The following is an 11,492-nucleotide window of genomic DNA, read 5'->3' on the forward strand; positions in this document are numbered from 1 at the left end:
TGGGAGGGGAGGAGGGAAGGGCTTAAGGGGGAATACAAAATGAATAAAGTGTAATTAATAGTAAAAAAAATAAAAATAAATTGTCCTGCCTACAAGAAGTACAGGGATAAAGAGGAAACAAAGATTGAGGGGAAGTCTAACCAATAATTGGCCCAACCTGAGACCCACCCCACAGTAGAGAGTCAGCCCCTGGCACTAATAATGGATTCACAAAATTATAAAGAAAACTATGCTATTAAATATAAGTATTTGAAGCTTGTATAAGGTAATTTAATTAAAACATTGAGGAAGTTTATGTTAGTGTTACCAAGGACCAATAAAATAGATGCTATACTCCAAAATAAATGGTAAGACCATCATGTAGACTTCACAGAAGGAAACCTTGACAAACATTTGTTTCCACCCCTCTTACCCACATCCAGAGAGGTCACAGAGAGACGGAAGAGAACTTTGCCTGGAAGTGTGCAATAGTTTGTCATCTTCCTCAAGGCAGAAGAATAGACAAACATGGCATCCTCCACAAGAGAGCCAAGGAAAAGATACCACCCGGAGCTCTTCATGTGTGCACAGGGAAATGGTGCAGTAGCGGACATGTATCAAAATGCGCTTGAGCGCTTGGGAACGAGGGACTCTGAGACACACTAATCTTCTGTGGTGTCATTCTGTCCCAAGACCATCTGGACAGAGGCGGTAGGAATATTTCCAGGTGAGCAGCTAGAGAGCTTGAATAAAAGATAGTAATGGTGTGGTATGCTTACACTGAATCTTTTTTTTTTGGCCATAGAGGACAAAAGACATACCAACAGTGAATGAAAGATTACGTGGGGACAGAACAAACAGGGCTAGTAATCAAGGGACTGAGGACATTACCTGATCAACGGCACTGCAGGGGGAGAAGTCCCTGAGGGAGAGGGGCAGTATATAACAATATCCAAAGAACTCATGAGGGTATCCCAAAAGGAAAGGCTGTTAAAAAGAAAAAAAGATTATTGTTGCTGTGACCTCACTCAAATCTCTCCCATTCAGTTTTACTTTGTGAGCCACTCAGATTAACCAGGGCCATTTCTCAATTTTCCTATTTACTTATTTAGTATTTATTTATTCTCTCATACAATAGATCCTGACCATAGCTTCCCCTTCCTCCATTCCTTCCATTCCTCCCTCTCATTTCTCCTCTTCACCCAGAAAACAGGTGGCGTTTTCCAGGGACATCAACGGAACACAGCGCAACAAGATACAATAAGACCAGGCACAAACTCTTACATCAAAGCTGGGCAAGGGAAACAAGTGGAAGGAAATGAGTCCCAAGAGCAGGCAGTAGGAGTTCCACCAATACACTGAGCCAACAACCATAACATACACGCAGAAGACATAACTCAGACCCATGCAGGCTCTCTTCAGTCTCTGTGAGCCCGGTGAGCCCTGCTGAGCTGCGTGCCAATCCTGTATGGCATTAGTCACCTGCCCAACGCCTTTACATTTTCTCCTCCCCCTCCCACTTTACTCAGAGAGTAGAAACTTTAATTAAAAAGGTGGAAGATGCAGGAGGAAGGCTTGGACTGGCAGGAGAGGAGGGAGAGTCCCATTATTGATTTGTAAATTGAATTAATTAATAAAATAATAAAACAATTTTAAAAAATTAAAAAAAAGAAAATATGAAAGAGAAGCAACATAAAGTTAAAGAAAGGGCAGAAAGAAACCCTGTCTCCTGCTGCTGCTGGGTAGTCTGGTGTAGGCAACAGCCTGAGAAATGGAGAACACTCAGGGCTTTGAATAAACTTAAAATGTTGAACATTACAGCAGAGTGAAAATATTAATGACTCGAGGTTTCCCCAGTTAGTTAGGTGCACCCGGGGACTTGCCCTAAATTCTGTTCTTGTAAAGAACTAGGACTAAAAATTAGTCAACAGAACAAATGAAAAGGGACAGGAAGAGACAAGAATAAATATGCTTTGTGATTGTGTCCCACAAGACATGCTCCATCTAGATGGAAACTGCAGTGGTAAGAAAAAAAGACACCAGGGCATTTCCTTAGGCAGCATGACATTTGAGAAAAAAATCATGGGATTGCTAGAGTCTTCTGTTTCCCTTGACTCTCATTTTAATTTTTTTATTAGACTTGTGAGATGTACTTTAGTTCTCAATAAAAATTAGGGTTTGCAGATTTTAAGATTCCTCCCTCTGAGGAGGGGCAGCCTTTCCAGGCTACAGAGGAAGACAATACAGCCACTCCTAATGAGACCTAATAGACTAGGATCAGAAGGAAGAAAAAGAAGACCTCCCCTATCAGTGGACTTGAGGAGGGGCATGCGTGGAGAAGGGGGAGGAATGGAGGAGTTAGGAGGGGAGGAGAGAGAGAACTACAGGAGGGCACAAAGTGAATAAAGTGTAATTAATAAAAAAAAGATTTTCGGGGATCTAGATCATAATGCAATATTTTCTGGTAGTTAAATATACAATGACTTTTAGATAACTTCTTCTCAAAAAAGCATTTGCGCTGGTAGAAAAACAGTGACATCCACATAAAAATGATGGTTGCATGGCTTGACTTCTCACACAAAACATTAAGCTTCATCTTAATATCATGTTTTTGAAAATGTTTCAGTTTTCATAAGCCAAGAATGAAATACTCTGTGTTTTTGCTCATAGGAGCTATCCCCAAGTCACTGGATAAGGGCACCACTACATGCATGGACTTTTCTTTCATACCTCCTAGCTTCTCTTGATGTCTTTGCACACACATGAACATACATGCCTTCTACCTCTTTAATCCATTGCAACCTCACATATTTATTGAAATGTTCATATAGGTCTAATCTGCAATTCAATTATTTTATCATCCACAAAACTTTTTCCATTTTAAGGACGTTTCATTCTGGACAATCAGGATGACTTGATTCACAACCTTAGTTGTGAATTTTTTTTTTCTCATTTGTAGAAATGCTCAGGCTCTTTCAGAAGAGTGTGGGCATGTAATTAATCACTTGACTCCTTGAGAACACAAAGTGCTACATCAGACTGAGAGAAGACTTTTCTGTTCTTGTTGCTCTCAAGTACAGAACTGGGTATAAATTTTAGATAAAGGAAAATGTCTTAAATTGTACATAAATATTAAAAATAGGTCAGCTGAAATGTTAGTGCCAATAGTTCTGTGATGTGGGGAAAAAGATGGCTGTGCAAACAAATATATGGGAATGGAAGCACAGAGATTGTTTCCTTTCATGCTGCTTTCTGGGGTCAGATGTGATCTGATACTTAAAGTCATGACTAAAATAGTAAAAGTATTTGAAGGAGTCTATTAGCATCTAAAGCTGACTTTACACTGAAAAACATCAAAACAAATACACATGTGCATGTTTCAGGTGTGCTTGTATGTACGTGGAGTGCATGCATGCAGAGTCTGGAGTGTACTAAATTCTTAACCCAGGTGTGCTCATCCTTATGTGTATTGCTCTTACTGAGCACAGAGCTTGTGACTATGGGAAGGACGGTCATCCCTGGTTTAAGTTACCAGACAGCGACATGGCAAGCTGAAGCGGCTGATCTTCTTGATGACTGAAGAAGCATGTTGTCCTGTTGTAAGGAGGTGACTAGGATAGAAAACAGTGTCTAAGAACTGATTGTGATGCTGAAGCTTATGCTGGCTCTTTGCAGGCTCACAGGATGTCCTTACTTCTCAGCTTCAGAAGCCACTCTTAGCTCACAGGTCTTACCATGTCTTCAAAGCCAGTGAGAAAGGATCTTGTGAAAAGAAATCACTCACCTCCTCTATCTTCGAAATGCCTGTCTTTCATTGGATGTAGGAGAAAACAAGTCATAGGACAGGAGCCTACCACAGAGGGCCTCTGAAAAAGTCTACCTAGCAGTGTATCAAAGCAGATATTAAGACTCATAACCAAACCTTAGGCAGAGTGCAGGGAATCATATGAAAGAAGCGGGTGTTAGTAAGACCTGGAGAGGACAGGAGCTCCACAAGGACCAAATATATCAGGGCACAGGGGTCTTTCATGAGACTGTTTCTCCAACCAAGGACCATGTATGGATATAACCTAGAACCCCTGCTCGGATATAGCCCATGGTAGCTCAGTGTCCAAATGGGTTCTCTAATAAGGGGAACAGGGGCTATTTCTGACATGAACTCAACAGCGAGCTCTTCCACTTCCCTCCCACGAGGGAAGAGCAGCCTTGCTAGGCAACAGAAGAGGACATTGCAGCCAGTCCTGAAGAGACTTGATAAGCTAGGGTCAGATGGGGGGGGGGGAGGTCATCCCCTGTTATTGGACTTGGAAAGGTGCAGGGAGAAGATGACAGAGGAAGGGTTGGATTGGGAGGGACTGAGGGAGGGTGCTGCAGCCGGGATACAAAGTAAATAACCTGTGATTAATTAATTAAAAGAAATGTCTGTCTTTACGCCGGGACAGCTCACTTTTTTTTTTTTTAATCTCATCTGTATTTACTTTTTAAAGCAAAATGTGGTTGGGCACTATTTCCATTCACAAGCCTTGCTGAGTTACAAGACCTAGGGAAGAAGCTTAGGGTTTGTTCTCAGTACTTTGAAAAACAAGCCACAAAGGGAATTCCTGTCAAGTTGTTTTAACATGTGTTCGTGTAAGACTAGTACATGCAGAATTAAAACTACAGGGGATGAAAAAAAAACTGTAAGATGAAACTTACCATCTTAATTTTTGTCCTTTCTAAACATGTATATCTAAGAACACTTAAAGTGACAAATTATCTGGTCTAAGAAATCCAGCTCAACAGCCAAACAGTTCAGACCACAAAGTTAACAGTAGGTTACATTATGTCTTAAACATTCTATCAACCTGCGAAATCAAACCTATAGTATCACAGTATCACAAGGAATTTTATCTTCCCTTAGTTTTCATGCCATAGATGCTTTAAAGGTTAACAAAAATAAACAGAAATCCTGGAAAATATATTATCAGAAGGAATGAGGGTAAGTGTAAACATAGTTCTGGTGACGTTTAGTCTACTTCTTCCACGCGTGATGTATCATTGTCTCCTTCCAGGGGTGGCATTTCTCCAGTTACAGCAGCACTGCTGTCATCCACAGTAGGATCATTCTCATCGATACCTAGACCAAGCGTGATCATCCTGTAGATCCTGTTAGCGTGTGTCTGGGGATCTTCCAGACTGAAGCCAGAAGACAGGAGTGCAGTTTCATACAGCAAGATGACCAGATCCTTCACAGACTTATCATTCTTGTCAGTCTTTTGCCTTACGGTTTCAATAATGGAGTGATCAGGGTTTATCTCCAGATGTTTCTTTGCTGCCATGTAACCCATTGTTGAGTTGTCTCAGAGGGCCTGAGCTTTCATGATTCTCTCTATGTTTGCTGTCCACCCACATGTGCTTGTGACAATACAGCATGGGGATGTCACCAATCGGTTTGACACAACCACCTTTTCAAAATTTTTCTCCAAAATGTCCTTCATAATTTTGCAGAGTTTTTCAAATTTTGTCTGTTTTTCTTCCTGTTTCTTTTTCTCCTCTTCATCTTCTGGAAGTTCCAGTTCTTCTTTGGTAACTGACACCAAGGTCTTGCCCTCAAATTCCTTTAGCTGTTGCACACAATACTCATCAATAGGCTCAATCATATAGATGACTTCTAAACCATGCTTTCGGAGACATTCCACAAAGGCTGAGTTAGCGACCTGGTTCTTGTTCTCACCTGCGATAAAATAGATGTGCTTCTAGTCTTCCTTCATTCTGGTTCAGTAGTCCTTGAGAGACACCATCTCATCCCCAGAAGCAGATGTGTAGCATCGCAAGAGCTCTGAAAGCTTCTTCCGATTCTGAGAGTCTTCATGAATTCCAAGTTTTATACTTTTTGAGAACTGCTCATAAAACTCTTTGTGGTTCTCTTTATCTTCTGCCAGTTCAGTAAATAGTTCTAAGCATTTCTTGACCAATTTTTTTCTGATAACTTTCAGAATTTTGCTTTGCTGCAACATTTCACAGGAAATATTTAGAGGGAGATCCTCAGAATCCACTACTCCTCTAATGAAATTCAGATACTCGGCGATCAACTTCTCACAGTTATCCATGATGAAAACTCCGAGTACGTACAACTTGATGCTATTCTTTTTCTTTCTGTTTTCAAACAGATCAAAAGGAGCACATCTTGGGACAAAAATAAGGGCCCGGAATTCCAACTGCCCTTCAACATAAAAATGCTTTACTGCCAAATGTTCTTCCCAGTCGTTGGTTAAGCTCTTGTAGAACTCTCCATATTCTTCAATAGTATGTCATCAAGGATTTCTGGTCCAGATAGGCTTTGTTTTGTTGAGTTCTTCTTGATCAATGTACTTTTCCTTTATCTTCTTCTTTTTCTTGTCACCATCCTTCTTTTCTTCCTCTTCATAAGAACCGTCTTCTATTTCAGGCTTGTCATCAGATTCCTTTTCTTTTTCTTTCTCTTCCTCTTTATCTTCTTTTTCTTCAGCCTCATCATCACTGATTTCCTTATCACGCTCCTTCTCCACAAAGAGAGTAATGGGATAGCCAATAAACTGAGAGTGTTTTTTCACAATCTCCTTTATTCTCCTTTCCTCCAAATACTGTTTGGTCTTCTTTCAGATGCAAGATAACCTTCGTTCCACGGCCCATTGGTTGACCTGTGTCGGTCCTCACTGTGAATGATCCCCTCGCTGAGGATTCCCAGGCATACTGCTCGTCATCATTATGCTTGGTGATGACGGTCACTTTCTCAGCAACCAAATACGCAGAATAAAAACCAACACCAAACTGGCCAATCACAGAGATATATGCACCAGCCCGCAGAGCCTCCATGATGGCTTTGGTGCCAGACTTGGCAATAGTGCCAAGGTTATTGACCAATCGGCCTTGGTCTTTCCAGTCCCAGTATCCACAATAGTGAGGGTGCGGTCCTGTTTGTTGGGAATGAGATTCATGTGCACTCCTTCTCAGAGTCTAGTTTACTAGTATCTGTCAGGCTCTCGTATCTGATTTTATCCAGAGCATCTGATGAATCTGAGTTGAGCTCTCTCAGAAAGATCTCTTTGTTCGAATAGAAAGTATTAATGATCAAGGACATTAACTGGGCAAATCTGCCTGAAAGGCAAAAGTCTCGACTGCCTCCATTGGTTGGTCTTGGGTCTGGGTTTCCTCTTGGCTGAATGACCACGCACGGGCAACAACTAACTGCACTACCACACCGGAGCAACTGACATCTCACTGTTTTATGGTCAGATGAGTTGCAATTGTAATTCTGTCTGCTGTTTTAATTTCCCTTTACCATGAAGTATAATATATTTAACTATTCTGGAGATGAGGGTGAAGTGTCCTTGCGGCAGCAATTTTCTAAAAGCAGTTCAACCAAACTGGACATGAACACAATCAAAACATGGCAAGACAAGAATTTCCATTTCAGATGTTAATTTTAAAATATGAAATTCACTGCCTGGATTATCTAAGCTATAAAACTATGAAACGAACCTTTGTTTATGTCACTTCTTCCATGTTTATATTTCTCTAAATTAGTCAAAATAAAATTATAAATAAAAATAGATTTATATTCTTTAGTAAGCACACTAAATGCAGTTAAAGAGCCAATTAATATTTATTTTATATTATTATTGCCTTCCAATTGATTATGAATCTTAGTAATAGCACAAAAGCTTTTTTATACCCTAAACAGACCTTTCTATTGACAGACCTTTCTTTTCATAAAGATTTTATTTTCTTATTAAAACTTAGTCAGTGCTCTACTTACCAGGGTATCAAAGGAGATACTGAGACTCATAGTCAAATTTCGGGCAGAGTACCAGAATCCTTATAGAAGAAAAGGGAGATAGAAAGACCTGGAGGGGACAGGAGCTTCACAAGGAGAACAGAGCCAAAATACCTGGGTCCAGGGGGACCTGCAGAGACCCATACTCCAACCAAGGACCATGCATGGAGATGAAGCCCTGCTCAGATGAAGCCCATAGATTGCTCAGTTTTCAAGTGGGTTCCCTAGTAAGAGGGGCAAGGGTTGTCTCTGACATGAACTCAGTGGCTGGCTCTCTGATCACCTCCCCCTGGTGCGTGCAGCCTTGCCAGACCACAGAGGAAGAGGATGCAGCCAGCCTTGATGAGACCTGTTAAGCTAGGGTCAGATAGAAGGGGAGGAGGTTCTTCCCTATCAGGAGATTAGGAAAAGGGCATAGGAGGAAAAGAGGGAGGGTGTATAGGACTGGGAAATGATGAGGGAGGGGGCTGCAGTGGTGATACTAAGTGAATAAATTTAATAATTAATAAATTAACTAAATTAAGTTTAAAAAGCCAAACACTTAGTGATAGAAATTTGTAAAGAGATTATCACTCAGCTGTTTGAGTAAAAAGTTAAAAACTAATGTGGTTTTTGAGGAAAAATACTTATGGAAAAAGAAAGGGAGAAACTGAAGGATCTTTATTTTCTTTAAGCATACCCTTCAGATAAAAAGTACAAACCTATTCTTCATAAAATTACCACTGATAACAACTATTATTTACAAAACGATAAATCCATTCTTTACAGAATTTGAAGAACAATCCCTGTTTTGTTACTATTATTAAATACATATTCATGATGTCTTAAAACAATTTTTCTGACTTTCACTCTTCATCAATTTATGCTCAAAGACAAGTCCTCCTTTAACTCAAAGAATATTTCATAATAAACATGTCTATGAAATAAGTGAAAATAAATTGTGCTATAGGACATTTTTGTTATAGCGGGAAAAGTAAGTACCATGTCAAGGAACAGATATATAGGTAATGATATTGCAATATATCTTTACATCTTACCTCTTACACACTAGAATAAATTTAAACTTTAAGCAGATATTTTCATATTTACAACATCTTTGAACACACAGTACATTTTATTAAGCTAAATAAGCCAGACTGGGACAACAAAAAATTGCATTATCTCACTCATATGCAAAACCTAACACTACCCAGAAACATAGAGTAGAAAAAAGAGTAAATTGCAAGCAAAAAGAATGCGAAGATGTCAGGCCCTTTAGTGGTGCCCTTTAGTTTGAACACTTGAGAGGCAGAGGTAGTCAGATCTCTGAGTTCCAGGACAGCCAGAGACAGACAAAGAAACCCTGCTTTGGAAAAATAAAGAGAAGATGCAGGTCAAAAGATATGCTACTACACTAAGGCGGTATGATCAAATCCAAGTCCTAATGTATGATATGAGGGATATAGTTAACAACATGGTGTTATATAGCAGCAATTTGCCAAAAAAAAAAAAATAGGTAAGATAATAGCTTTGTAATTTTTGGCTATAATAATTACTTACATTATTATCACTATAGTGAGACAATAATTAGCAATATTGAATATAATGGATTAATGAAAGTTAGAGATCATCTGTATTTGGCACGGATAGCATGATGCTGGTGTTGCTGATCACAGATTGGTTTCCTAGGAAACTGCACAGAATCTACTCATTCACTGTTGTTGTGTACTCTTGGGAGACAAATGAAGACATGAAATGGAGGCATCCACCTGGAAGCCAGAATGCCCAACGGAGAGCCCTTGTGAGAAGGTGGGCCCTGCCAGAGCTAGACACAAGACTCTTAGCTTTCAGAATTTTGAGGAATAGTTTCATGCTGTTCTACAATCCCGTTCTGTTGTAGTTTGTGAGGACAGCTCTAGCAGGCTAATACAGTCTTGCAACTCATGTACACCGTTGTTCTTCGCAAAAGCTATGGGCAGATGGCAATGGTGGGGGACTCAGCCTTTCAGTTGACTAGGAGAAGAAGATGAGGGGAAGAAGGGAGGGTGGGACTTGGGGGAGTTGGTGGAGGGGGCTTCAACTGGAATACATAATGAATAAATTGTGAAGAAAAATATAATAGTAATTAAAATTTTAAAAAGAGCTGTATGCACACTCTCCAAATTTCAGAAATAAAACATAGTGAAAGTGTTAAAAAAAAAGTGTTTAGCTTGTTTTATCTCATTTGGGGGTTAGTATTTAGACTACATGTACACAACTCAAATACATATGTGTGTGTGTATGTGTATGTATATATGTCATACATATATATCTATACCCATTTCATTTTTCTTTTTTCCATTAATTTATTTATTCACTTTACATTCTGATCACAGCCCAATTCCCTCCTCTCAGTCTTACCATTACACTCCCTTCCTCCCATCCCCATTCCTCTTCTGCTCAGAGAAGGAGAGGTCCCCCATGGGTACCAGGCCACCCTGGCACATCACGTTGCAGCAGGACTGATCACATCCTCTCCCACTGAGGCTGGAAAAGGCACCCCAGCTGGGGGAAAGAGATCCAAAGGCAGGCAGCAAAATCAGAGACAGGTCCCTTTCCAATTAGGGGACACACAGGTCCATCTCCAATTAGGGGAGGGAACACACAGGAAGAAAAAGCTGCACATCTGCTATATTTGTGTAGGGCAGGCTCAGTCCAGCCCATGCATGCTCTTTGGTTGCAGGTTCAGCCTCTGAGACCCCATGGGCCCAGGTTACTTTACTCTGTGGGTCTTGTGGAGCCCTTGACCCCTCTGGCTCCCTCAATCATTCCAACTGCTCTTCCACAGAACTTCCTGAACTTGGTCTATGGTTTGGCTGTGGATCTCTGCATCTATTTCCATCATCCATCCATCTGAGAGGATGCAGGCTCTCAGAGGACAGTTATGCTAAGCTCCTTTCTGCAAGCAAACCTGAGTATCATTAGTCATGTCAAGGGTTAGTTCTCTCCCATGGGGTGGGTATCAAGTTGGGCTATTATTTTTAAACAAAGTCATGGTTTAAATCCACTTAGAGATCATTTTTAATGCAATTCCATGAGATTTTATAAACATCTTTCTTGAGTTTTTATGTTATGTATTATAAATTTATAAATAATTTTACTCATCCTCATTTTCCCAAATCAGTCATGGAACTATTTGCCTAGATTATTTCCAGGACTTTCCACATGCTGTGTTTCATGGAAGTTCTTTATATGACACTAAATAGATCAGAAGGAAAGACAAGGAAGTGCACCAATTTTGTCTCTGTGTTAGCTCAGCTTATTGGATGCTGACCATAATTTTGTCTTGTCTGTTACACTCATCCCCCAAAGTTACATAAGCTGACATCTACACAAACTGAGAACCAGTGGCCTTGTGATCTGAAGCTCAGAAAGAAAAGATATCTTTAGAGCAGAGCTTCCAAGGTTCTGTAGCCATCCCTTAGTGTACTAATAGAAGGCTTAGCTTGCTATCTATTCACCGATTTGTCTGAATACTTCCAGCAAATGTGCAGGTAATAACGGATATTACAAAATGCCCTATGGTTTTGGAGGAGATTGTAGACATATCCTCTAAATTACTCTTCCTAGAACAATTACTTTGCTGGCATTTAGAAAGATATACAGAGGAAGACAATGCAGCCACTCCTGGTGAGACCTAACAGACTAGGATCAGAAAGAAGAAAAAGAAACCTTCCCCTACCAGTGGGTATGGGGAGGG

The 11,492-nt window shown here is 40.2% G+C and overlaps 1 pseudogene; it reads right to left on the reverse strand.

The window, feature by feature from the left end:
• Positions 1 to 4,985: 4,985 nt before the first annotated feature.
• Positions 4,986 to 10,239, reverse strand: LOC129691914 (heat shock protein HSP 90-alpha-like; annotated as a pseudogene).
• Between the last annotated feature and the right edge of the window lie 1,253 nt (positions 10,240 to 11,492).

This window comes from Psammomys obesus, unplaced genomic scaffold, assembly GCF_907164565.1.
Source record: "Psammomys obesus unplaced genomic scaffold, mPsaObe1.curated_primary_1811, whole genome shotgun sequence".
Taxonomy (NCBI): domain Eukaryota; kingdom Metazoa; phylum Chordata; class Mammalia; order Rodentia; family Muridae; genus Psammomys; species Psammomys obesus.